The 17,527-nt window shown below is 45.4% G+C and overlaps 31 non-coding genes and 43 pseudogenes across 31 annotated transcripts; all 74 read right to left on the reverse strand.

Annotated features, from left to right (window-relative positions):
* Positions 1-6: 6 nt before the first annotated feature.
* LOC132880471 (5S ribosomal RNA) lies at positions 7-125 on the reverse strand (annotated as a pseudogene).
* A 199-nt stretch (positions 126-324) lies between these two features.
* LOC132879165 (5S ribosomal RNA) lies at positions 325-443 on the reverse strand (annotated as a pseudogene).
* Positions 444-565: 122 nt separating this feature from the next.
* On the reverse strand, positions 566-684 carry LOC132879731 (5S ribosomal RNA). The gene has a single exon (XR_009653869.1). It is a non-coding gene; the product is annotated as a 5S ribosomal RNA (ribosomal RNA).
* Positions 685-796: 112 nt separating this feature from the next.
* Positions 797-915, reverse strand: LOC132880472 (5S ribosomal RNA; annotated as a pseudogene).
* A 119-nt stretch (positions 916-1,034) lies between these two features.
* On the reverse strand, positions 1,035-1,153 carry LOC132879166 (5S ribosomal RNA; annotated as a pseudogene).
* Positions 1,154-1,275: 122 nt separating this feature from the next.
* On the reverse strand, positions 1,276-1,394 carry LOC132879742 (5S ribosomal RNA). The gene has a single exon (XR_009653870.1). It is a non-coding gene; the product is annotated as a 5S ribosomal RNA (ribosomal RNA).
* A 112-nt stretch (positions 1,395-1,506) lies between these two features.
* Positions 1,507-1,625, reverse strand: LOC132880473 (5S ribosomal RNA; annotated as a pseudogene).
* A 124-nt stretch (positions 1,626-1,749) lies between these two features.
* On the reverse strand, positions 1,750-1,868 carry LOC132879753 (5S ribosomal RNA). The gene has a single exon (XR_009653871.1). It is a non-coding gene; the product is annotated as a 5S ribosomal RNA (ribosomal RNA).
* A 112-nt stretch (positions 1,869-1,980) lies between these two features.
* LOC132879764 (5S ribosomal RNA) lies at positions 1,981-2,099 on the reverse strand. Its single transcript, XR_009653872.1, has one exon. It is a non-coding gene; the product is annotated as a 5S ribosomal RNA (ribosomal RNA).
* Positions 2,100-2,211: 112 nt separating this feature from the next.
* On the reverse strand, positions 2,212-2,330 carry LOC132880474 (5S ribosomal RNA; annotated as a pseudogene).
* Positions 2,331-2,454: 124 nt separating this feature from the next.
* LOC132879775 (5S ribosomal RNA) lies at positions 2,455-2,573 on the reverse strand. The gene has a single exon (XR_009653873.1). It is a non-coding gene; the product is annotated as a 5S ribosomal RNA (ribosomal RNA).
* Positions 2,574-2,685: 112 nt separating this feature from the next.
* Positions 2,686-2,804, reverse strand: LOC132879788 (5S ribosomal RNA). The gene has a single exon (XR_009653875.1). It is a non-coding gene; the product is annotated as a 5S ribosomal RNA (ribosomal RNA).
* Positions 2,805-2,916: 112 nt separating this feature from the next.
* Positions 2,917-3,035, reverse strand: LOC132880475 (5S ribosomal RNA; annotated as a pseudogene).
* A 124-nt stretch (positions 3,036-3,159) lies between these two features.
* LOC132879167 (5S ribosomal RNA) lies at positions 3,160-3,278 on the reverse strand (annotated as a pseudogene).
* A 122-nt stretch (positions 3,279-3,400) lies between these two features.
* LOC132879799 (5S ribosomal RNA) lies at positions 3,401-3,519 on the reverse strand. The gene has a single exon (XR_009653876.1). It is a non-coding gene; the product is annotated as a 5S ribosomal RNA (ribosomal RNA).
* A 112-nt stretch (positions 3,520-3,631) lies between these two features.
* LOC132880478 (5S ribosomal RNA) lies at positions 3,632-3,750 on the reverse strand (annotated as a pseudogene).
* Positions 3,751-3,874: 124 nt separating this feature from the next.
* On the reverse strand, positions 3,875-3,993 carry LOC132879168 (5S ribosomal RNA; annotated as a pseudogene).
* Positions 3,994-4,115: 122 nt separating this feature from the next.
* LOC132877923 (5S ribosomal RNA) lies at positions 4,116-4,234 on the reverse strand. The gene has a single exon (XR_009653582.1). It is a non-coding gene; the product is annotated as a 5S ribosomal RNA (ribosomal RNA).
* Positions 4,235-4,346: 112 nt separating this feature from the next.
* LOC132880479 (5S ribosomal RNA) lies at positions 4,347-4,465 on the reverse strand (annotated as a pseudogene).
* Positions 4,466-4,589: 124 nt separating this feature from the next.
* Positions 4,590-4,708, reverse strand: LOC132879169 (5S ribosomal RNA; annotated as a pseudogene).
* Positions 4,709-4,830: 122 nt separating this feature from the next.
* On the reverse strand, positions 4,831-4,949 carry LOC132879810 (5S ribosomal RNA). Its single transcript, XR_009653877.1, has one exon. It is a non-coding gene; the product is annotated as a 5S ribosomal RNA (ribosomal RNA).
* Positions 4,950-5,061: 112 nt separating this feature from the next.
* On the reverse strand, positions 5,062-5,180 carry LOC132880480 (5S ribosomal RNA; annotated as a pseudogene).
* A 124-nt stretch (positions 5,181-5,304) lies between these two features.
* Positions 5,305-5,423, reverse strand: LOC132879170 (5S ribosomal RNA; annotated as a pseudogene).
* Positions 5,424-5,545: 122 nt separating this feature from the next.
* Positions 5,546-5,664, reverse strand: LOC132879821 (5S ribosomal RNA). Its single transcript, XR_009653878.1, has one exon. It is a non-coding gene; the product is annotated as a 5S ribosomal RNA (ribosomal RNA).
* Positions 5,665-5,776: 112 nt separating this feature from the next.
* Positions 5,777-5,895, reverse strand: LOC132880481 (5S ribosomal RNA; annotated as a pseudogene).
* A 124-nt stretch (positions 5,896-6,019) lies between these two features.
* Positions 6,020-6,138, reverse strand: LOC132879833 (5S ribosomal RNA). The gene has a single exon (XR_009653879.1). It is a non-coding gene; the product is annotated as a 5S ribosomal RNA (ribosomal RNA).
* Positions 6,139-6,250: 112 nt separating this feature from the next.
* LOC132879844 (5S ribosomal RNA) lies at positions 6,251-6,369 on the reverse strand. The gene has a single exon (XR_009653881.1). It is a non-coding gene; the product is annotated as a 5S ribosomal RNA (ribosomal RNA).
* Positions 6,370-6,481: 112 nt separating this feature from the next.
* On the reverse strand, positions 6,482-6,600 carry LOC132880482 (5S ribosomal RNA; annotated as a pseudogene).
* A 124-nt stretch (positions 6,601-6,724) lies between these two features.
* On the reverse strand, positions 6,725-6,843 carry LOC132879855 (5S ribosomal RNA). Its single transcript, XR_009653882.1, has one exon. It is a non-coding gene; the product is annotated as a 5S ribosomal RNA (ribosomal RNA).
* A 112-nt stretch (positions 6,844-6,955) lies between these two features.
* Positions 6,956-7,074, reverse strand: LOC132877976 (5S ribosomal RNA). The gene has a single exon (XR_009653633.1). It is a non-coding gene; the product is annotated as a 5S ribosomal RNA (ribosomal RNA).
* Positions 7,075-7,186: 112 nt separating this feature from the next.
* LOC132880484 (5S ribosomal RNA) lies at positions 7,187-7,305 on the reverse strand (annotated as a pseudogene).
* A 124-nt stretch (positions 7,306-7,429) lies between these two features.
* LOC132879172 (5S ribosomal RNA) lies at positions 7,430-7,548 on the reverse strand (annotated as a pseudogene).
* A 122-nt stretch (positions 7,549-7,670) lies between these two features.
* Positions 7,671-7,789, reverse strand: LOC132879866 (5S ribosomal RNA). The gene has a single exon (XR_009653883.1). It is a non-coding gene; the product is annotated as a 5S ribosomal RNA (ribosomal RNA).
* A 112-nt stretch (positions 7,790-7,901) lies between these two features.
* LOC132880485 (5S ribosomal RNA) lies at positions 7,902-8,020 on the reverse strand (annotated as a pseudogene).
* A 124-nt stretch (positions 8,021-8,144) lies between these two features.
* Positions 8,145-8,263, reverse strand: LOC132879173 (5S ribosomal RNA; annotated as a pseudogene).
* A 122-nt stretch (positions 8,264-8,385) lies between these two features.
* Positions 8,386-8,504, reverse strand: LOC132879877 (5S ribosomal RNA). Its single transcript, XR_009653884.1, has one exon. It is a non-coding gene; the product is annotated as a 5S ribosomal RNA (ribosomal RNA).
* A 112-nt stretch (positions 8,505-8,616) lies between these two features.
* LOC132880486 (5S ribosomal RNA) lies at positions 8,617-8,735 on the reverse strand (annotated as a pseudogene).
* Positions 8,736-8,869: 134 nt separating this feature from the next.
* On the reverse strand, positions 8,870-8,988 carry LOC132879174 (5S ribosomal RNA; annotated as a pseudogene).
* A 122-nt stretch (positions 8,989-9,110) lies between these two features.
* On the reverse strand, positions 9,111-9,229 carry LOC132879888 (5S ribosomal RNA). Its single transcript, XR_009653885.1, has one exon. It is a non-coding gene; the product is annotated as a 5S ribosomal RNA (ribosomal RNA).
* Positions 9,230-9,341: 112 nt separating this feature from the next.
* Positions 9,342-9,460, reverse strand: LOC132876764 (5S ribosomal RNA). The gene has a single exon (XR_009652469.1). It is a non-coding gene; the product is annotated as a 5S ribosomal RNA (ribosomal RNA).
* A 112-nt stretch (positions 9,461-9,572) lies between these two features.
* LOC132880487 (5S ribosomal RNA) lies at positions 9,573-9,691 on the reverse strand (annotated as a pseudogene).
* Positions 9,692-9,805: 114 nt separating this feature from the next.
* On the reverse strand, positions 9,806-9,924 carry LOC132880010 (5S ribosomal RNA; annotated as a pseudogene).
* Positions 9,925-10,046: 122 nt separating this feature from the next.
* LOC132876765 (5S ribosomal RNA) lies at positions 10,047-10,165 on the reverse strand. The gene has a single exon (XR_009652470.1). It is a non-coding gene; the product is annotated as a 5S ribosomal RNA (ribosomal RNA).
* A 112-nt stretch (positions 10,166-10,277) lies between these two features.
* On the reverse strand, positions 10,278-10,396 carry LOC132880488 (5S ribosomal RNA; annotated as a pseudogene).
* Positions 10,397-10,510: 114 nt separating this feature from the next.
* LOC132879175 (5S ribosomal RNA) lies at positions 10,511-10,629 on the reverse strand (annotated as a pseudogene).
* Positions 10,630-10,751: 122 nt separating this feature from the next.
* Positions 10,752-10,870, reverse strand: LOC132879901 (5S ribosomal RNA). The gene has a single exon (XR_009653887.1). It is a non-coding gene; the product is annotated as a 5S ribosomal RNA (ribosomal RNA).
* Positions 10,871-10,982: 112 nt separating this feature from the next.
* LOC132880489 (5S ribosomal RNA) lies at positions 10,983-11,101 on the reverse strand (annotated as a pseudogene).
* Positions 11,102-11,225: 124 nt separating this feature from the next.
* On the reverse strand, positions 11,226-11,344 carry LOC132879176 (5S ribosomal RNA; annotated as a pseudogene).
* A 122-nt stretch (positions 11,345-11,466) lies between these two features.
* LOC132879912 (5S ribosomal RNA) lies at positions 11,467-11,585 on the reverse strand. The gene has a single exon (XR_009653888.1). It is a non-coding gene; the product is annotated as a 5S ribosomal RNA (ribosomal RNA).
* A 112-nt stretch (positions 11,586-11,697) lies between these two features.
* LOC132878327 (5S ribosomal RNA) lies at positions 11,698-11,816 on the reverse strand (annotated as a pseudogene).
* Positions 11,817-11,928: 112 nt separating this feature from the next.
* LOC132880490 (5S ribosomal RNA) lies at positions 11,929-12,047 on the reverse strand (annotated as a pseudogene).
* Positions 12,048-12,161: 114 nt separating this feature from the next.
* LOC132880012 (5S ribosomal RNA) lies at positions 12,162-12,280 on the reverse strand (annotated as a pseudogene).
* A 122-nt stretch (positions 12,281-12,402) lies between these two features.
* On the reverse strand, positions 12,403-12,521 carry LOC132876767 (5S ribosomal RNA). Its single transcript, XR_009652471.1, has one exon. It is a non-coding gene; the product is annotated as a 5S ribosomal RNA (ribosomal RNA).
* A 112-nt stretch (positions 12,522-12,633) lies between these two features.
* On the reverse strand, positions 12,634-12,752 carry LOC132880491 (5S ribosomal RNA; annotated as a pseudogene).
* A 114-nt stretch (positions 12,753-12,866) lies between these two features.
* LOC132879177 (5S ribosomal RNA) lies at positions 12,867-12,985 on the reverse strand (annotated as a pseudogene).
* A 122-nt stretch (positions 12,986-13,107) lies between these two features.
* Positions 13,108-13,226, reverse strand: LOC132879923 (5S ribosomal RNA). Its single transcript, XR_009653889.1, has one exon. It is a non-coding gene; the product is annotated as a 5S ribosomal RNA (ribosomal RNA).
* Positions 13,227-13,338: 112 nt separating this feature from the next.
* LOC132880493 (5S ribosomal RNA) lies at positions 13,339-13,457 on the reverse strand (annotated as a pseudogene).
* Positions 13,458-13,581: 124 nt separating this feature from the next.
* LOC132879178 (5S ribosomal RNA) lies at positions 13,582-13,700 on the reverse strand (annotated as a pseudogene).
* A 122-nt stretch (positions 13,701-13,822) lies between these two features.
* LOC132879936 (5S ribosomal RNA) lies at positions 13,823-13,941 on the reverse strand. The gene has a single exon (XR_009653890.1). It is a non-coding gene; the product is annotated as a 5S ribosomal RNA (ribosomal RNA).
* Positions 13,942-14,053: 112 nt separating this feature from the next.
* LOC132880494 (5S ribosomal RNA) lies at positions 14,054-14,172 on the reverse strand (annotated as a pseudogene).
* Positions 14,173-14,296: 124 nt separating this feature from the next.
* LOC132879179 (5S ribosomal RNA) lies at positions 14,297-14,415 on the reverse strand (annotated as a pseudogene).
* Positions 14,416-14,537: 122 nt separating this feature from the next.
* LOC132879947 (5S ribosomal RNA) lies at positions 14,538-14,656 on the reverse strand. The gene has a single exon (XR_009653891.1). It is a non-coding gene; the product is annotated as a 5S ribosomal RNA (ribosomal RNA).
* A 112-nt stretch (positions 14,657-14,768) lies between these two features.
* LOC132880496 (5S ribosomal RNA) lies at positions 14,769-14,887 on the reverse strand (annotated as a pseudogene).
* A 119-nt stretch (positions 14,888-15,006) lies between these two features.
* Positions 15,007-15,125, reverse strand: LOC132879181 (5S ribosomal RNA; annotated as a pseudogene).
* Positions 15,126-15,247: 122 nt separating this feature from the next.
* On the reverse strand, positions 15,248-15,366 carry LOC132879959 (5S ribosomal RNA). The gene has a single exon (XR_009653892.1). It is a non-coding gene; the product is annotated as a 5S ribosomal RNA (ribosomal RNA).
* A 112-nt stretch (positions 15,367-15,478) lies between these two features.
* Positions 15,479-15,597, reverse strand: LOC132880497 (5S ribosomal RNA; annotated as a pseudogene).
* A 124-nt stretch (positions 15,598-15,721) lies between these two features.
* Positions 15,722-15,840, reverse strand: LOC132879970 (5S ribosomal RNA). The gene has a single exon (XR_009653893.1). It is a non-coding gene; the product is annotated as a 5S ribosomal RNA (ribosomal RNA).
* A 112-nt stretch (positions 15,841-15,952) lies between these two features.
* Positions 15,953-16,071, reverse strand: LOC132877990 (5S ribosomal RNA). Its single transcript, XR_009653647.1, has one exon. It is a non-coding gene; the product is annotated as a 5S ribosomal RNA (ribosomal RNA).
* A 112-nt stretch (positions 16,072-16,183) lies between these two features.
* Positions 16,184-16,302, reverse strand: LOC132880498 (5S ribosomal RNA; annotated as a pseudogene).
* Positions 16,303-16,426: 124 nt separating this feature from the next.
* On the reverse strand, positions 16,427-16,545 carry LOC132879982 (5S ribosomal RNA). Its single transcript, XR_009653894.1, has one exon. It is a non-coding gene; the product is annotated as a 5S ribosomal RNA (ribosomal RNA).
* A 112-nt stretch (positions 16,546-16,657) lies between these two features.
* On the reverse strand, positions 16,658-16,776 carry LOC132879993 (5S ribosomal RNA). The gene has a single exon (XR_009653895.1). It is a non-coding gene; the product is annotated as a 5S ribosomal RNA (ribosomal RNA).
* A 112-nt stretch (positions 16,777-16,888) lies between these two features.
* On the reverse strand, positions 16,889-17,007 carry LOC132880499 (5S ribosomal RNA; annotated as a pseudogene).
* A 124-nt stretch (positions 17,008-17,131) lies between these two features.
* On the reverse strand, positions 17,132-17,250 carry LOC132879182 (5S ribosomal RNA; annotated as a pseudogene).
* A 122-nt stretch (positions 17,251-17,372) lies between these two features.
* On the reverse strand, positions 17,373-17,491 carry LOC132880004 (5S ribosomal RNA). The gene has a single exon (XR_009653896.1). It is a non-coding gene; the product is annotated as a 5S ribosomal RNA (ribosomal RNA).
* Positions 17,492-17,527: the final 36 nt, after the last annotated feature.

Consider the following 17,527-nt stretch of genomic DNA (forward strand, 5'->3'; position numbering starts at 1 on the left):
ATAAAATGCTTACAGTACCTGGTATTCCTAGGCAGTCTCACACTCAAGTACTAACCAGGCCCAACTCTGTTTAGCTTCTCAGATCAGACAGGATCAGGCATTGTCAGAGTGGTTTGGACGTAAACAACAGTCTGGAAATGTGTGCCTTGCCTTGCCTTGCCTTGCCTTGCCTTGCCTTGCCTTGCCTTGCCTTGCCTTGCCTTGCCTTGCCTTGCCTTGCCTTGCCTTGCCTTGCCTTGCCTTGCCTTGCGCCCAGAAGGAAAATTCTTGCCTTGCGAGCAGAAGGAAAATTCAAACAGATTTCTGCAAGAAGACAAAATAAAATGCTTACAGTACCTGGTATTCCTAGGCAGTCTCCCACTCAAGTACTAACCAGGCCCAACTCTGTTTAGCTTCTGAAATCAGACGGGATCAGGCATTGTCAGAGTGGTTTGGCCGTGAGCAACAGTTTGCTGGAAATGTGCCGTTTTTCTTGCCTTGCCTTGCCTTGCGCCCAGAAGGAAAATTCTTGCCTTGCGAGCAGAAGGAAAATTCAAACAGATTTCTGCAAGAAGACAAAATAAAATGCTTACAGTACCTGGTATTCCTAGGCAGTCTCCCACTCAAGTACTAACCAGGCCCAACTCTGTTTAGCTTCTGAGATCAGACGGGATCAGGCGTTGTCAGAGTGGTTTGGCCGTAAGCAACAGCTTGTTGGAAATGTGCCGTTTTTCTTGCCTTGCGATCAGAAGGAAAATTCTTGCCTTGCGACCAGAAGGAAAATTCAAACAGATTTCTGCAAGAAGACAAAATAAAATGCTTACAGTACCTGGTATTCCTAGGCAGTCTCACACTCAAGTACTAACCAGGCCCAACTCTGTTTAGCTTCTCAGATCAGACAGGATCAGGCATTGTCAGAGTGGTTTGGACGTAAACAGCAGTCTGGAAATGTGTGCCTTGCCTTGCCTTGCCTTGCCTTGCGCCCAGAAGGAAAATTCTTGCCTTGCGAGCAGAAGGAAAATTCAAACAGATTTCTGCAAGAAGACAAAATAAAATGCTTACAGTACCTGGTATTCCTAGGCAGTCTCCCACTCAAGTACTAACCAGGCCCAACTCTGTTTAGCTTCTGAAATCAGACGGGATCAGGCATTGTCAGAGTGGTTTGGCCGTGAGCAACAGTTTGCTGGAAATGTGCCGTTTTTCTTGCCTTGCCTTGCCTTGCGCCCAGAAGGAAAATTATTGCCTTGCGAGCAGAAGGAAAATTCAAACAGATTTCTGCAAGAAGACAAAATAAAATGCTTACAGTACCTGGTATTCCTAGGCAGTCTCCCACTCAAGTACTAACCAGGCCCAACTCTGTTTAGCTTCTGAGATCAGACGGGATCAGGCGTTGTCAGAGTGGTTTGGCCGTAAGCAACAGCTTGTTGGAAATGTGCCGTTTTTCTTGCCTTGCGATCAGAAGGAAAATTCTTGCCTTGCGACCAGAAGGAAAATTCAAACAGATTTCTGCAAGAAGACAAAATAAAATGCTTACAGTACCTGGTATTCCTAGGCAGTCTCACACTCAAGTACTAACCAGGCCCAACTCTGTTTAGCTTCTCAGATCAGACAGGATCAGGCATTGTCAGAGTGGTTTGGACGTAAACAACAGTCTGGAAATGTGTGCCTTGCCTTGCCTTGCCTTGCCTTGCCTTGCGCCCAGAAGGAAAATTCTTGCCTTGCGAGCAGAAGGAAAATTCAAACAGATTTCTGCAAGAAGACAAAATAAAATGCTTACAGTACCTGGTATTCCTAGGCAGTCTCCCACTCAAGTACTAACCAGGCCCAACTCTGTTTAGCTTCTGAGATCAGACGGGATCAGGCGTTGTCAGAGTGGTTTGGCCGTAAGCAACAGCTTGTTGGAAATGTGCCGTTTTTCTTGCCTTGCGATCAGAAGGAAAATTCTTGCCTTGCGACCAGAAGGAAAATTCAAACAGATTTCTGCAAGAAGACAAAATAAAATGCTTACAGTACCTGGTATTCCTAGGCAGTCTCCCACTCAAGTACTAACCAGGCCCAACTCTGTTTAGCTTCTGAGATCAGACGGGATCAGGCGTTGTCAGAGTGGTTTGGCCGTAAGCAACAGCTTGTTGGAAATGTGCCGTTTTTCTTGCCTTGCGATCAGAAGGAAAATTCTTGCCTTGCGACCAGAAGGAAAATTCAAACAGATTTCTGCAAGAAGACAAAATAAAATGCTTACAGTACCTGGTATTCCTAGGCAGTCTCACACTCAAGTACTAACCAGGCCCAACTCTGTTTAGCTTCTCAGATCAGACAGGATCAGGCATTGTCAGAGTGGTTTGGACGTAAACAACAGTCTGGAAATGTGTGCCTTGCCTTGCCTTGCCTTGCCTTGCCTTGCGCCCAGAAGGAAAATTCTTGCCTTGCGAGCAGAAGGAAAATTCAAACAGATTTCTGCAAGAAGACAAAATAAAATGCTTACAGTACCTGGTATTCCTAGGCAGTCTCCCACTCAAGTACTAACCAGGCCCAACTCTGTTTAGCTTCTGAGATCAGACGGGATCAGGCGTTGTCAGAGTGGTTTGGCCGTAAGCAACAGCTTGTTGGAAATGTGCCGTTTTTCTTGCCTTGCGATCAGAAGGAAAATTCTTGCCTTGCGACCAGAAGGAAAATTCAAACAGATTTCTGCAAGAAGACAAAATAAAATGCTTACAGTACCTGGTATTCCTAGGCAGTCTCCCACTCAAGTACTAACCAGGCCCAACTCTGTTTAGCTTCTGAGATCAGACGGGATCAGGCGTTGTCAGAGTGGTTTGGCCGTAAGCAACAGCTTGTTGGAAATGTGCCGTTTTTCTTGCCTTGCGATCAGAAGGAAAATTCTTGCCTTGCGACCAGAAGGAAAATTCAAACAGATTTCTGCAAGAAGACAAAATAAAATGCTTACAGTACCTGGTATTCCTAGGCAGTCTCACACTCAAGTACTAACCAGGCCCAACTCTGTTTAGCTTCTCAGATCAGACAGGATCAGGCATTGTCAGAGTGGTTTGGACGTAAACAACAGTCTGGAAATGTGTGCCTTGCCTTGCCTTGCCTTGCCTTGCCTTGCGCCCAGAAGGAAAATTCTTGCCTTGCGAGCAGAAGGAAAATTCAAACAGATTTCTGCAAGAAGACAAAATAAAATGCTTACAGTACCTGGTATTCCTAGGCAGTCTCCCACTCAAGTACTAACCAGGCCCAACTCTGTTTAGCTTCTGAAATCAGACGGGATCAGGCATTGTCAGAGTGGTTTGGCCGTGAGCAACAGTTTGCTGGAAATGTGCCGTTTTTCTTGCCTTGCCTTGCCTTGCGCCCAGAAGGAAAATTATTGCCTTGCGAGCAGAAGGAAAATTCAAACAGATTTCTGCAAGAAGACAAAATAAAATGCTTACAGTACCTGGTATTCCTAGGCAGTCTCCCACTCAAGTACTAACCAGGCCCAACTCTGTTTAGCTTCTGAGATCAGACGGGATCAGGCGTTGTCAGAGTGGTTTGGCCGTAAGCAACAGCTTGTTGGAAATGTGCCGTTTTTCTTGCCTTGCGATCAGAAGGAAAATTCTTGCCTTGCGACCAGAAGGAAAATTCAAACAGATTTCTGCAAGAAGACAAAATAAAATGCTTACAGTACCTGGTATTCCTAGGCAGTCTCACACTCAAGTACTAACCAGGCCCAACTCTGTTTAGCTTCTCAGATCAGACAGGATCAGGCATTGTCAGAGTGGTTTGGACGTAAACAACAGTCTGGAAATGTGTGCCTTGCCTTGCCTTGCCTTGCCTTGCCTTGCGCCCAGAAGGAAAATTCTTGCCTTGCGAGCAGAAGGAAAATTCAAACAGATTTCTGCAAGAAGACAAAATAAAATGCTTACAGTACCTGGTATTCCTAGGCAGTCTCCCACTCAAGTACTAACCAGGCCCAACTCTGTTTAGCTTCTGAAATCAGACGGGATCAGGCATTGTCAGAGTGGTTTGGCCGTGAGCAACAGTTTGCTGGAAATGTGCCGTTTTTCTTGCCTTGCCTTGCCTTGCACCCAGAAGGAAAATTATTGCCTTGCGAGCAGAAGGAAAATTCAAACAGATTTCTGCAAGAAGACAAAATAAAATGCTTACAGTACCTGGTATTCCTAGGCAGTCTCCCACTCAAGTACTAACCAGGCCCAACTCTGTTTAGCTTCTGAGATCAGACGGGATCAGGCATTGTCAGAGTGGTTTGGCCGTAAGCAACAGCTTGTTGGAAATGTGCCGTTTTTCTTGCCTTGCGATCAGAAGGAAAATTCTTGCCTTGCGACCAGAAGGAAAATTCAAACAGATTTCTGCAAGAAGACAAAATAAAATGCTTACAGTACCTGGTATTCCTAGGCAGTCTCACACTCAAGTACTAACCAGGCCCAACTCTGTTTAGCTTCTCAGATCAGACAGGATCAGGCATTGTCAGAGTGGTTTGGACGTAAACAACAGTCTGGAAATGTGTGCCTTGCCTTGCCTTGCCTTGCCTTGCCTTGCGCCCAGAAGGAAAATTCTTGCCTTGCGAGCAGAAGGAAAATTCAAACAGATTTCTGCAAGAAGACAAAATAAAATGCTTACAGTACCTGGTATTCCTAGGCAGTCTCCCACTCAAGTACTAACCAGGCCCAACTCTGTTTAGCTTCTGAAATCAGACGGGATCAGGCATTGTCAGAGTGGTTTGGCCGTGAGCAACAGTTTGCTGGAAATGTGCCGTTTTTCTTGCCTTGCCTTGCCTTGCGCCCAGAAGGAAAATTCTTGCCTTGCGAGCAGAAGGAAAATTCAAACAGATTTCTGCAAGAAGACAAAATAAAATGCTTACAGTACCTGGTATTCCTAGGCAGTCTCCCACTCAAGTACTAACCAGGCCCAACTCTGTTTAGCTTCTGAGATCAGACGGGATCAGGCGTTGTCAGAGTGGTTTGGCCGTAAGCAACAGCTTGTTGGAAATGTGCCGTTTTTCTTGCCTTGCGATCAGAAGGAAAATTCTTGCCTTGCGACCAGAAGGAAAATTCAAACAGATTTCTGCAAGAAGACAAAATAAAATGCTTACAGTACCTGGTATTCCTAGGCAGTCTCACACTCAAGTACTAACCAGGCCCAACTCTGTTTAGCTTCTCAGATCAGACAGGATCAGGCATTGTCAGAGTGGTTTGGACGTAAACAGCAGTCTGGAAATGTGTGCCTTGCCTTGCCTTGCCTTGCCTTGCCTTGCGCCCAGAAGGAAAATTCTTGCCTTGCGAGCAGAAGGAAAATTCAAACAGATTTCTGCAAGAAGACAAAATAAAATGCTTACAGTACCTGGTATTCCTAGGCAGTCTCCCACTCAAGTACTAACCAGGCCCAACTCTGTTTAGCTTCTGAAATCAGACGGGATCAGGCATTGTCAGAGTGGTTTGGCCGTGAGCAACAGTTTGCTGGAAATGTGCCGTTTTTCTTGCCTTGCCTTGCCTTGCGCCCAGAAGGAAAATTATTGCCTTGCGAGCAGAAGGAAAATTCAAACAGATTTCTGCAAGAAGACAAAATAAAATGCTTACAGTACCTGGTATTCCTAGGCAGTCTCCCACTCAAGTACTAACCAGGCCCAACTCTGTTTAGCTTCTGAGATCAGACGGGATCAGGCGTTGTCAGAGTGGTTTGGCCGTAAGCAACAGCTTGTTGGAAATGTGCCGTTTTTCTTGCCTTGCGATCAGAAGGAAAATTCTTGCCTTGCGACCAGAAGGAAAATTCAAACAGATTTCTGCAAGAAGACAAAATAAAATGCTTACAGTACCTGGTATTCCTAGGCAGTCTCACACTCAAGTACTAACCAGGCCCAACTCTGTTTAGCTTCTCAGATCAGACAGGATCAGGCATTGTCAGAGTGGTTTGGACGTAAACAACAGTCTGGAAATGTGTGCCTTGCCTTGCCTTGCCTTGCCTTGCCTTGCGCCCAGAAGGAAAATTCTTGCCTTGCGAGCAGAAGGAAAATTCAAACAGATTTCTGCAAGAAGACAAAATAAAATGCTTACAGTACCTGGTATTCCTAGGCAGTCTCCCACTCAAGTACTAACCAGGCCCAACTCTGTTTAGCTTCTGAGATCAGACGGGATCAGGCGTTGTCAGAGTGGTTTGGCCGTAAGCAACAGCTTGTTGGAAATGTGCCGTTTTTCTTGCCTTGCGATCAGAAGGAAAATTCTTGCCTTGCGACCAGAAGGAAAATTCAAACAGATTTCTGCAAGAAGACAAAATAAAATGCTTACAGTACCTGGTATTCCTAGGCAGTCTCCCACTCAAGTACTAACCAGGCCCAACTCTGTTTAGCTTCTGAGATCAGACGGGATCAGGCGTTGTCAGAGTGGTTTGGCCGTAAGCAACAGCTTGTTGGAAATGTGCCGTTTTTCTTGCCTTGCGATCAGAAGGAAAATTCTTGCCTTGCGACCAGAAGGAAAATTCAAACAGATTTCTGCAAGAAGACAAAATAAAATGCTTACAGTACCTGGTATTCCTAGGCAGTCTCACACTCAAGTACTAACCAGGCCCAACTCTGTTTAGCTTCTCAGATCAGACAGGATCAGGCATTGTCAGAGTGGTTTGGACGTAAACAACAGTCTGGAAATGTGTGCCTTGCCTTGCCTTGCCTTGCCTTGCCTTGCGCCCAGAAGGAAAATTCTTGCCTTGCGAGCAGAAGGAAAATTCAAACAGATTTCTGCAAGAAGACAAAATAAAATGCTTACAGTACCTGGTATTCCTAGGCAGTCTCCCACTCAAGTACTAACCAGGCCCAACTCTGTTTAGCTTCTGAGATCAGACGGGATCAGGCGTTGTCAGAGTGGTTTGGCCGTAAGCAACAGCTTGTTGGAAATGTGCCGTTTTTCTTGCCTTGCGATCAGAAGGAAAATTCTTGCCTTGCGACCAGAAGGAAAATTCAAACAGATTTCTGCAAGAAGACAAAATAAAATGCTTACAGTACCTGGTATTCCTAGGCAGTCTCCCACTCAAGTACTAACCAGGCCCAACTCTGTTTAGCTTCTGAGATCAGACGGGATCTGGCGTTGTCAGAGTGGTTTGGCCGTAAGCAACAGCTTGTTGGAAATGTGCCGTTTTTCTTGCCTTGCGATCAGAAGGAAAATTCTTGCCTTGCGACCAGAAGGAAAATTCAAACAGATTTCTGCAAGAAGACAAAATAAAATGCTTACAGTACCTGGTATTCCTAGGCAGTCTCACACTCAAGTACTAACCAGGCCCAACTCTGTTTAGCTTCTCAGATCAGACAGGATCAGGCATTGTCAGAGTGGTTTGGACGTAAACAACAGTCTGGAAATGTGTGCCTTGCCTTGCCTTGCCTTGCCTTGCCTTGCGCCCAGAAGGAAAATTCTTGCCTTGCGAGCAGAAGGAAAATTCAAACAGATTTCTGCAAGAAGACAAAATAAAATGCTTACAGTACCTGGTATTCCTAGGCAGTCTCCCACTCAAGTACTAACCAGGCCCAACTCTGTTTAGCTTCTGAAATCAGACGGGATCAGGCATTGTCAGAGTGGTTTGGCCGTGAGCAACAGTTTGCTGGAAATGTGCCGTTTTTCTTGCCTTGCCTTGCCTTGCGCCCAGAAGGAAAATTATTGCCTTGCGAGCAGAAGGAAAATTCAAACAGATTTCTGCAAGAAGACAAAATAAAATGCTTACAGTACCTGGTATTCCTAGGCAGTCTCCCACTCAAGTACTAACCAGGCCCAACTCTGTTTAGCTTCTGAGATCAGACGGGATCAGGCGTTGTCAGAGTGGTTTGGCCGTAAGCAACAGCTTGTTGGAAATGTGCCGTTTTTCTTGCCTTGCGATCAGAAGGAAAATTCTTGCCTTGCGACCAGAAGGAAAATTCAAACAGATTTCTGCAAGAAGACAAAATAAAATGCTTACAGTACCTGGTATTCCTAGGCAGTCTCACACTCAAGTACTAACCAGGCCCAACTCTGTTTAGCTTCTCAGATCAGACAGGATCAGGCATTGTCAGAGTGGTTTGGACGTAAACAACAGTCTGGAAATGTGTGCCTTGCCTTGCCTTGCCTTGCCTTGCCTTGCGCCCAGAAGGAAAATTCTTGCCTTGCGAGCAGAAGGAAAATTCAAACAGATTTCTGCAAGAAGACAAAATAAAATGCTTACAGTACCTGGTATTCCTAGGCAGTCTCCCACTCAAGTACTAACCAGGCCCAACTCTGTTTAGCTTCTGAAATCAGACGGGATCAGGCATTGTCAGAGTGGTTTGGCCGTGAGCAACAGTTTGCTGGAAATGTGCCGTTTTTCTTGCCTTGCCTTGCCTTGCACCCAGAAGGAAAATTATTGCCTTGCGAGCAGAAGGAAAATTCAAACAGATTTCTGCAAGAAGACAAAATAAAATGCTTACAGTACCTGGTATTCCTAGGCAGTCTCCCACTCAAGTACTAACCAGGCCCAACTCTGTTTAGCTTCTGAGATCAGACGGGATCAGGCGTTGTCAGAGTGGTTTGGCCGTAAGCAACAGCTTGTTGGAAATGTGCCGTTTTTCTTGCCTTGCGATCAGAAGGAAAATTCTTGCCTTGCGACCAGAAGGAAAATTCAAACAGATTTCTGCAAGAAGACAAAATAAAATGCTTACAGTACCTGGTATTCCTAGGCAGTCTCACACTCAAGTACTAACCAGGCCCAACTCTGTTTAGCTTCTCAGATCAGACAGGATCAGGCATTGTCAGAGTGGTTTGGACGTAAACAACAGTCTGGAAATGTGTGCCTTGCCTTGCCTTGCCTTGCCTTGCCTTGCCTTGCCTTGCGCCCAGAAGGAAAATTCTTGCCTTGCGAGCAGAAGGAAAATTCAAACAGATTTCTGCAAGAAGACAAAATAAAATGCTTACAGTACCTGGTATTCCTAGGCAGTCTCCCACTCAAGTACTAACCAGGCCCAACTCTGTTTAGCTTCTGAAATCAGACGGGATCAGGCATTGTCAGAGTGGTTTGGCCGTGAGCAACAGTTTGCTGGAAATGTGCCGTTTTTCTTGCCTTGCCTTGCCTTGCGCCCAGAAGGAAAATTATTGCCTTGCTAGCAGAAGGAAAATTCAAACAGATTTCTGCAAGAAGACAAAATAAAATGCTTACAGTACCTGGTATTCCTAGGCAGTCTCCCACTCAAGTACTAACCAGGCCCAACTCTGTTTAGCTTCTGAGATCAGACGGGATCAGGCGTTGTCAGAGTGGTTTGGCCGTAAGCAATAGCTTGTTGGAAATGTGCCGTTTTTCTTGCCTTGCGATCAGAAGGAAAATTCTTGCCTTGCGACCAGAAGGAAAATTCAAACAGATTTCTGCAAGAAGACAAAATAAAATGCTTACAGTACCTGGTATTCCTAGGCAGTCTCCCACTCAAGTACTAACCAGGCCCAACTCTGTTTAGCTTCTGAGATCAGACGGGATCAGGCGTTCTCAGAGTGGTTTGGCCGTAAGCAACAGCTTGTTGGAAATGTGCCGTTTTTCTTGCCTTGCGATCAGAAGGAAAATTCTTGCCTTGCGACCAGAAGGAAAATTCAAACAGATTTCTGCAAGAAGACAAAATAAAATGCTTACAGTACCTGGTATTCCTAGGCAGTCTCACACTCAAGTACTAACCAGGCCCAACTCTGTTTAGCTTCTCAGATCAGACAGGATCAGGCATTGTCAGAGTGGTTTGGACGTAAACAACAGTCTGGAAATGTGTGCCTTGCCTTGCCTTGCCTTGCGCCCAGAAGGAAAATTCTTGCCTTGCGAGCAGAAGGAAAATTCAAACAGATTTCTGCAAGAAGACAAAATAAAATGCTTACAGTACCTGGTATTCCTAGGCAGTCTCCCACTCAAGTACTAACCAGGCAAAACTCTGTTTAGCTTCTGAAATCAGACGGGATCAGGCATTGTCAGAGTGGTTTGGCCGTGAGCAACAGTTTGCTGGAAATGTGCCGTTTTTCTTGCCTTGCCTTGCCTTGCGCCCAGAAGGAAAATTCTTGCCTTGCGAGCAGAAGGAAAATTCAAACAGATTTCTGCAAGAAGACAAAATAAAATGCTTACAGTACCTGGTATTCCTAGGCAGTCTCCCACTCAAGTACTAACCAGGCCCAACTCTGTTTAGCTTCTGAGATCAGACGGGATCAGGCGTTCTCAGAGTGGTTTGGCCGTAAGCAACAGCTTGTTGGAAATGTGCCGTTTTTCTTGCCTTGCGATCAGAAGGAAAATTCTTGCCTTGCGACCAGAAGGAAAATTCAAACAGATTTCTGCAAGAAGACAAAATAAAATGCTTACAGTACCTGGTATTCCTAGGCAGTCTCACACTCAAGTACTAACCAGGCCCAACTCTGTTTAGCTTCTCAGATCAGACAGGATCAGGCATTGTCAGAGTGGTTTGGACGTAAACAACAGTCTGGAAATGTGTGCCTTGCCTTGCCTTGCCTTGCGCCCAGAAGGAAAATTCTTGCCTTGCGAGCAGAAGGAAAATTCAAACAGATTTCTGCAAGAAGACAAAATAAAATGCTTACAGTACCTGGTATTCCTAGGCAGTCTCCCACTCAAGTACTAACCAGGCCCAACTCTGTTTAGCTTCTGAAATCAGACGGGATCAGGCATTGTCAGAGTGGTTTGGCCGTGAGCAACAGTTTGCTGGAAATGTGCCGTTTTTCTTGCCTTGCCTTGCCTTGCGCCCAGAAGGAAAATTATTGCCTTGCGAGCAGAAGGAAAATTCAAACAGATTTCTGCAAGAAGACAAAATAAAATGCTTACAGTACCTGGTATTCCTAGGCAGTCTCCCACTCAAGTACTAACCAGGCCCAACTCTGTTTAGCTTCTGAGATCAGACGGGATCAGGCGTTGTCAGAGTGGTTTGGCCGTAAGCAACAGCTTGTTGGAAATGTGCCGTTTTTCTTGCCTTGCGATCAGAAGGAAAATTCTTGCCTTGCGACCAGAAGGAAAATTCAAACAGATTTCTGCAAGAAGACAAAATAAAATGCTTACAGTACCTGGTATTCCTAGGCAGTCTCACACTCAAGTACTAACCAGGCCCAACTCTGTTTAGCTTCTCAGATCAGACAGGATCAGGCATTGTCAGAGTGGTTTGGACGTAAACAACAGTCTGGAAATGTGTGCCTTGCCTTGCCTTGCCTTGCCTTGCCTTGCGCCCAGAAGGAAAATTCTTGCCTTGCGAGCAGAAGGAAAATTCAAACAGATTTCTGCAAGAAGACAAAATAAAATGCTTACAGTACCTGGTATTCCTAGGCAGTCTCCCACTCAAGTACTAACCAGGCCCAACTCTGTTTAGCTTCTGAAATCAGACGGGATCAGGCATTGTCAGAGTGGTTTGGCCGTGAGCAACAGTTTGCTGGAAATGTGCCGTTTTTCTTGCCTTGCCTTGCCTTGCGCCCAGAAGGAAAATTATTGCCTTGCTAGCAGAAGGAAAATTCAAACAGATTTCTGCAAGAAGACAAAATAAAATGCTTACAGTACCTGGTATTCCTAGGCAGTCTCCCACTCAAGTACTAACCAGGCCCAACTCTGTTTAGCTTCTGAGATCAGACGGGATCAGGCGTTGTCAGAGTGGTTTGGCCGTAAGCAATAGCTTGTTGGAAATGTGCCGTTTTTCTTGCCTTGCGATCAGAAGGAAAATTCTTGCCTTGCGACCAGAAGGAAAATTCAAACAGATTTCTGCAAGAAGACAAAATAAAATGCTTACAGTACCTGGTATTCCTAGGCAGTCTCACACTCAAGTACTAACCAGGCCCAACTCTGTTTAGCTTCTGAGATCAGACGGGATCAGGCGTTCTCAGAGTGGTTTGGCCGTAAGCAACAGCTTGTTGGAAATGTGCCGTTTTTCTTGCCTTGCGATCAGAAGGAAAATTCTTGCCTTGCGACCAGAAGGAAAATTCAAACAGATTTCTGCAAGAAGACAAAATAAAATGCTTACAGTACCTGGTATTCCTAGGCAGTCTCACACTCAAGTACTAACCAGGCCCAACTCTGTTTAGCTTCTCAGATCAGACAGGATCAGGCATTGTCAGAGTGGTTTGGACGTAAACAACAGTCTGGAAATGTGTGCCTTGCCTTGCCTTGCCTTGCGCCCAGAAGGAAAATTCTTGCCTTGCGAGCAGAAGGAAAATTCAAACAGATTTCTGCAAGAAGACAAAATAAAATGCTTACAGTACCTGGTATTCCTAGGCAGTCTCCCACTCAAGTACTAACCAGGCAAAACTCTGTTTAGCTTCTGAAATCAGACGGGATCAGGCATTGTCAGAGTGGTTTGGCCGTGAGCAACAGTTTGCTGGAAATGTGCCGTTTTTCTTGCCTTGCCTTGCCTTGCGCCCAGAAGGAAAATTCTTGCCTTGCGAGCAGAAGGAAAATTCAAACAGATTTCTGCAAGAAGACAAAATAAAATGCTTACAGTACCTGGTATTCCTAGGCAGTCTCCCACTCAAGTACTAACCAGGCCCAACTCTGTTTAGCTTCTGAGATCAGACGGGATCAGGCGTTCTCAGAGTGGTTTGGCCGTAAGCAACAGCTTGTTGGAAATGTGCCGTTTTTCTTGCCTTGCGATCAGAAGGAAAATTCTTGCCTTGCGACCAGAAGGAAAATTCAAACAGATTTCTGCAAGAAGACAAAATAAAATGCTTACAGTACCTGGTATTCCTAGGCAGTCTCACACTCAAGTACTAACCAGGCCCAACTCTGTTTAGCTTCTCAGATCAGACAGGATCAGGCATTGTCAGAGTGGTTTGGACGTAAACAACAGTCTGGAAATGTGTGCCTTGCCTTGCCTTGCCTTGCGCCCAGAAGGAAAATTCTTGCCTTGCGAGCAGAAGGAAAATTCAAACAGATTTCTGCAAGAAGACAAAATAAAATGCTTACAGTACCTGGTATTCCTAGGCAGTCTCCCACTCAAGTACTAACCAGGCCCAACTCTGTTTAGCTTCTGAAATCAGACGGGATCAGGCATTGTCAGAGTGGTTTGGCCGTGAGCAACAGTTTGCTGGAAATGTGCCGTTTTTCTTGCCTTGCCTTGCCTTGCGCCCAGAAGGAAAATTATTGCCTTGCGAGCAGAAGGAAAATTCAAACAGATTTCTGCAAGAAGACAAAATAAAATGCTTACAGTACCTGGTATTCCTAGGCAGTCTCCCACTCAAGTACTAACCAGGCCCAACTCTGTTTAGCTTCTGAGATCAGACGGGATCAGGCGTTGTCAGAGTGGTTTGGCCGTAAGCAACAGCTTGTTGGAAATGTGCCGTTTTTCTTGCCTTGCGATCAGAAGGAAAATTCTTGCCTTGCGACCAGAAGGAAAATTCAAACAGATTTCTGCAAGAAGACAAAATAAAATGCTTACAGTACCTGGTATTCCTAGGCAGTCTCACACTCAAGTACTAACCAGGCCCAACTCTGTTTAGCTTCTCAGATCAGACAGGATCAGGCATTGTCAGAGTGGTTTGGACGTAAACAACAGTCTGGAAATGTGTGCCTTGCCTTGCCTTGCCTTGCCTTGCCTTGCGCCCAGAAGGAAAATTCTTGCCTTGCGAGCAGAAGGAAAATTCAAACAGATTTCTGCAAGAAGACAAAATAAAATGCTTACAGTACCTGGTATTCCTAGGCAGTCTCCCACTCAAGTACTAACCAGGCCCAACTCTGTTTAGCTTCTGAAATCAGACGGGATCAGGCATTGTCAGAGTGGTTTGGCCGTGAGCAACAGTTTGCTGGAAATGTGCCGTTTTTCTTGCCTTGCCTTGCCTTGCACCCAGAAGGAAAATTATTGCCTTGCGAGCAGAAGGAAAATTCAAACAGATTTCTGCAAGAAGACAAAATAAAATGCTTACAGTACCTGGTATTCCTAGGCAGTCTCCCACTCAAGTACTAACCAGGCCCAACTCTGTTTAGCTTCTGAGATCAGACGGGATCAGGCGTTGTCAGAGTGGTTTGGCCGTAAGCAACAGCTTGTTGGAAATGTGCCGTTTTTCTTGCCTTGCGATCAGAAGGAAAATTCTTGCCTTGCGACCAGAAGGAAAATTCAAACAGATTTCTGCAAGAAGACAAAATAAAATGCTTACAGTACCTGGTATTCCTAGGCAGTCTCACACTCAAGTACTAACCAGGCCCAACTCTGTTTAGCTTCTCAGATCAGACAGGATCAGGCATTGTCAGAGTGGTTTGGACGTAAACAACAGTCTGGAAATGTGTGCCTTGCCTTGCCTTGCCTTGCCTTGCCTTGCGCCCAGAAGGAAAATTCTTGCCTTGCGAGCAGAAGGAAAATTCAAACAGATTTCTGCAAGAAGACAAAATAAAATGCTTACAGTACCTGGTATTCCTAGGCAGTCTCCCACTCAAGTACTAACCAGGCCCAACTCTGTTTAGCTTCTGAAATCAGACGGGATCAGGCATTGTCAGAGTGGTTTGGCCGTGAGCAACAGTTTGCTGGAAATGTGCCGTTTTTCTTGCCTTGCCTTGCCTTGCGCCCAGAAGGAAAATTCTTGCCTTGCGAGCAGAAGGAAAATTCAAACAGATTTCTGCAAGAAGACAAAATAAAATGCTTACAGTACCTGGTATTCCTAGGCAGTCTCCCACTCAAGTACTAACCAGGCCCAACTCTGTTTAGCTTCTGAGATCAGACGGGATCAGGCGTTGTCAGAGTGGTTTGGCCGTAAGCAACAGCTTATTGGAAATGTGCCGTTTTTCTTGCCTTGCGATCAGAAGGAAAATTCTTGCCTTGCGACCAGAAGGAAAATTCAAACAGATTTCTGCAAGAAGACAAAATAAAATGCTTACAGTACCTGGTATTCCTAGGCAGTCTCACACTCAAGTACTAACCAGGCCCAACTCTGTTTAGCTTCTCAGATCAGACAGGATCAGGCATTGTCAGAGTGGTTTGGACGTAAACAGCAGTCTGGAAATGTGTGCCTTGCCTTGCCTTGCCTTGCCTTGCGCCCAGAAGGAAAATTCTTGCCTTGCGAGCAGAAGGAAAATTCAAACAGATTTCTGCAAGAAGACAAAATAAAATGCTTACAGTACCTGGTATTCCTAGGCAGTCTCCCACTCAAGTACTAACCAGGCCCAACTCTGTTTAGCTTCTGAAATCAGACGGGATCAGGCATTGTCAGAGTGGTTTGGCCGTGAGCAACAGTTTGCTGGAAATGTGCCGTTTTTCTTGCCTTGCCTTGCCTTGCGCCCAGAAGGAAAATTATTGCCTTGCGAGCAGAAGGAAAATTCAAACAGATTTCTGCAAGAAGACAAAATAAAATGCTTACAGTACCTGGTATTCCTAGGCAGTCTCCCACTCAAGTACTAACCAGGCCCAACTCTGTTTAGCTTCTGAGATCAGACGGGATCAGGCGTTGTCAGAGTGGTTTGGCCGTAAGCAACAGCTTGTTGGAAATGTGCCGTTTTTCTTGCCTTGCGATCAGAAGGAAAATTCTTGCCTTGCGACCAGAAGGAAAATTCAAACAGATTTCTGCAAGAAGACAAAATAAAATGCTTACAGTACCTGGTATTCCTAGGCAGTCTCACACTCAAGTACTAACCAGGCCCAACTCTGTTTAGCTTCTCAGATCAGACAGGATCAGGCATTGTCAGAGTGGTTTGGACGTAAACAACAGTCTGGAAATGTGTGCCTTGCCTTGCCTTGCCTTGCCTTGCCTTGCGCCCAGAAGGAAAATTCTTGCCTTGCGAGCAGAAGGAAAATTCAAACAGATTTCTGCAAGAAGACAAAATAAAATGCTTACAGTACCTGGTATTCCTAGGCAGTCTCCCACTCAAGTACTAACCAGGCCCAACTCTGTTTAGCTTCTGAGATCAGACGGGATCAGGCGTTGTCAGAGTGGTTTGGCCGTAAGCAACAGCTTGTTGGAAATGTGCCGTTTTTCTTGCCTTGCGATCAGAAGGAAAATTCTTGCCTTGCGACCAGAAGGAAAATTCAAACAGATTTCTGCAAGAAGACAAAATAAAATGCTTACAGTACCTGGTATTCCTAGGCAGTCTCCCACTCAAGTACTAACCAGGCCCAACTCTGTTTAGCTTCGGAGATCAGACGGGATCAGGCGTTGTCAGAGTGGTTTGGCCGTAAGCAACAGCTTGTTGGAAATGTGCCGTTTTTCTTGCCTTGCGATCAGAAGGAAAATTCTTGCCTTGCGACCAGAAGGAAAATTCAAACAGATTTCTGCAAGAAGACAAAATAAAATGCTTACAGTACCTGGTATTCCTAGGCAGTCTCACACTCAAGTACTAACCAGGCCCAACTCTGTTTAGCTTCTCAGATCAGACAGGATCAGGCATTGTCAGAGTGGTTTGGACGTAAACAACAGTCTGGAAATGTGTGCCTTGCCTTGCCTTGCCTTGCCTTGCCTTGCGCCCAGAAGGAAAATTCTTGCCTTGCGAGCAGAAGGAAAATTCAAACAGATTTCTGCAAGAAGACAAAATAAAATGCTTACAGTACCTGGTATTCCTAGGCAGTCTCCCACTCAAGTACTAACCAGGCCCAACTCTGTTTAGCTTCTGAGATCAGACGGGATCAGGCGTTGTCAGAGTGGTTTGGCCGTAAGCAACAGCTTGTTGGAAATGTGCCGTTTTTCTTGCCTTGCGATCAGAAGGAAAATTCTTGCCTTGCGACCAGAAGGAAAATTCAAACAGATTTCTGCAAGAAGACAAAATAAAATGCTTACAGTACCTGGTATTCCTAGGCAGTCTCCCACTCAAGTACTAACCAGGCCCAACTCTGTTTAGCTTCTGAGATCAGACGGGATCAGGCGTTGTCAGAGTGGTTTGGCCGTAAGCAACAGCTTGTTGGAAATGTGCCGTTTTTCTTGCCTTGCGATCAGAAGGAAAATTCTTGCCTTGCGACCAGAAGGAAAATTCAAACAGATTTCTGCAAGAAGACAAAATAAAATGCTTACAGTACCTGGTATTCCTAGGCAGTCTCACACTCAAGTACTAACCAGGCCCAACTCTGTTTAGCTTCTCAGATCAGACAGGATCAGGCATTGTCAGAGTGGTTTGGACGTAAACAACAGTCTGGAAATGTGTGCCTTGCCTTGCCTTGCCTTGCCTTGCCTTGCGCCCAGAAGGAAAATTCTTGCCTTGCGAGCAGAAGGAAAATTCAAACAGATTTCTGCAAGAAGACAAAATAAAATGCTTACAGTACCTGGTATTCCTAGGCAGTCTCCCACTCAAGTACTAACCAGGCCCAACTCTGTTTAGCTTCTGAAATCAGACGGGATCAGGCATTGTCAGAGTGGTTTGGCCGTGAGCAACAGTTTGCTGGAAATGTGCCGTTTTTCTTGCCTTGCCTTGCCTTGCGCCCAGAAGGAAAATTATTGCCTTGCGAGCAGAAGGAAAATTCAAACAGATTTCTGCAAGAAGACAAAATAAAATGCTTACAGTACCTGGTATTCCTAGGCAGTCTCCCACTCAAGTACTAACCAGGCCCAACTCTGTTTAGCTTCTGAGATCAGACGGGATCAGGCGTTGTCAGAGTGGTTTGGCCGTAAGCAACAGCTTGTTGGAAATGTGCCGTTTTTCTTGCCTT

The sequence above is a fragment of the Neoarius graeffei genome (assembly GCF_027579695.1).
Source record: "Neoarius graeffei isolate fNeoGra1 chromosome 18 unlocalized genomic scaffold, fNeoGra1.pri SUPER_18_unloc_1, whole genome shotgun sequence".
NCBI classification, from domain to species: domain Eukaryota; kingdom Metazoa; phylum Chordata; class Actinopteri; order Siluriformes; family Ariidae; genus Neoarius; species Neoarius graeffei.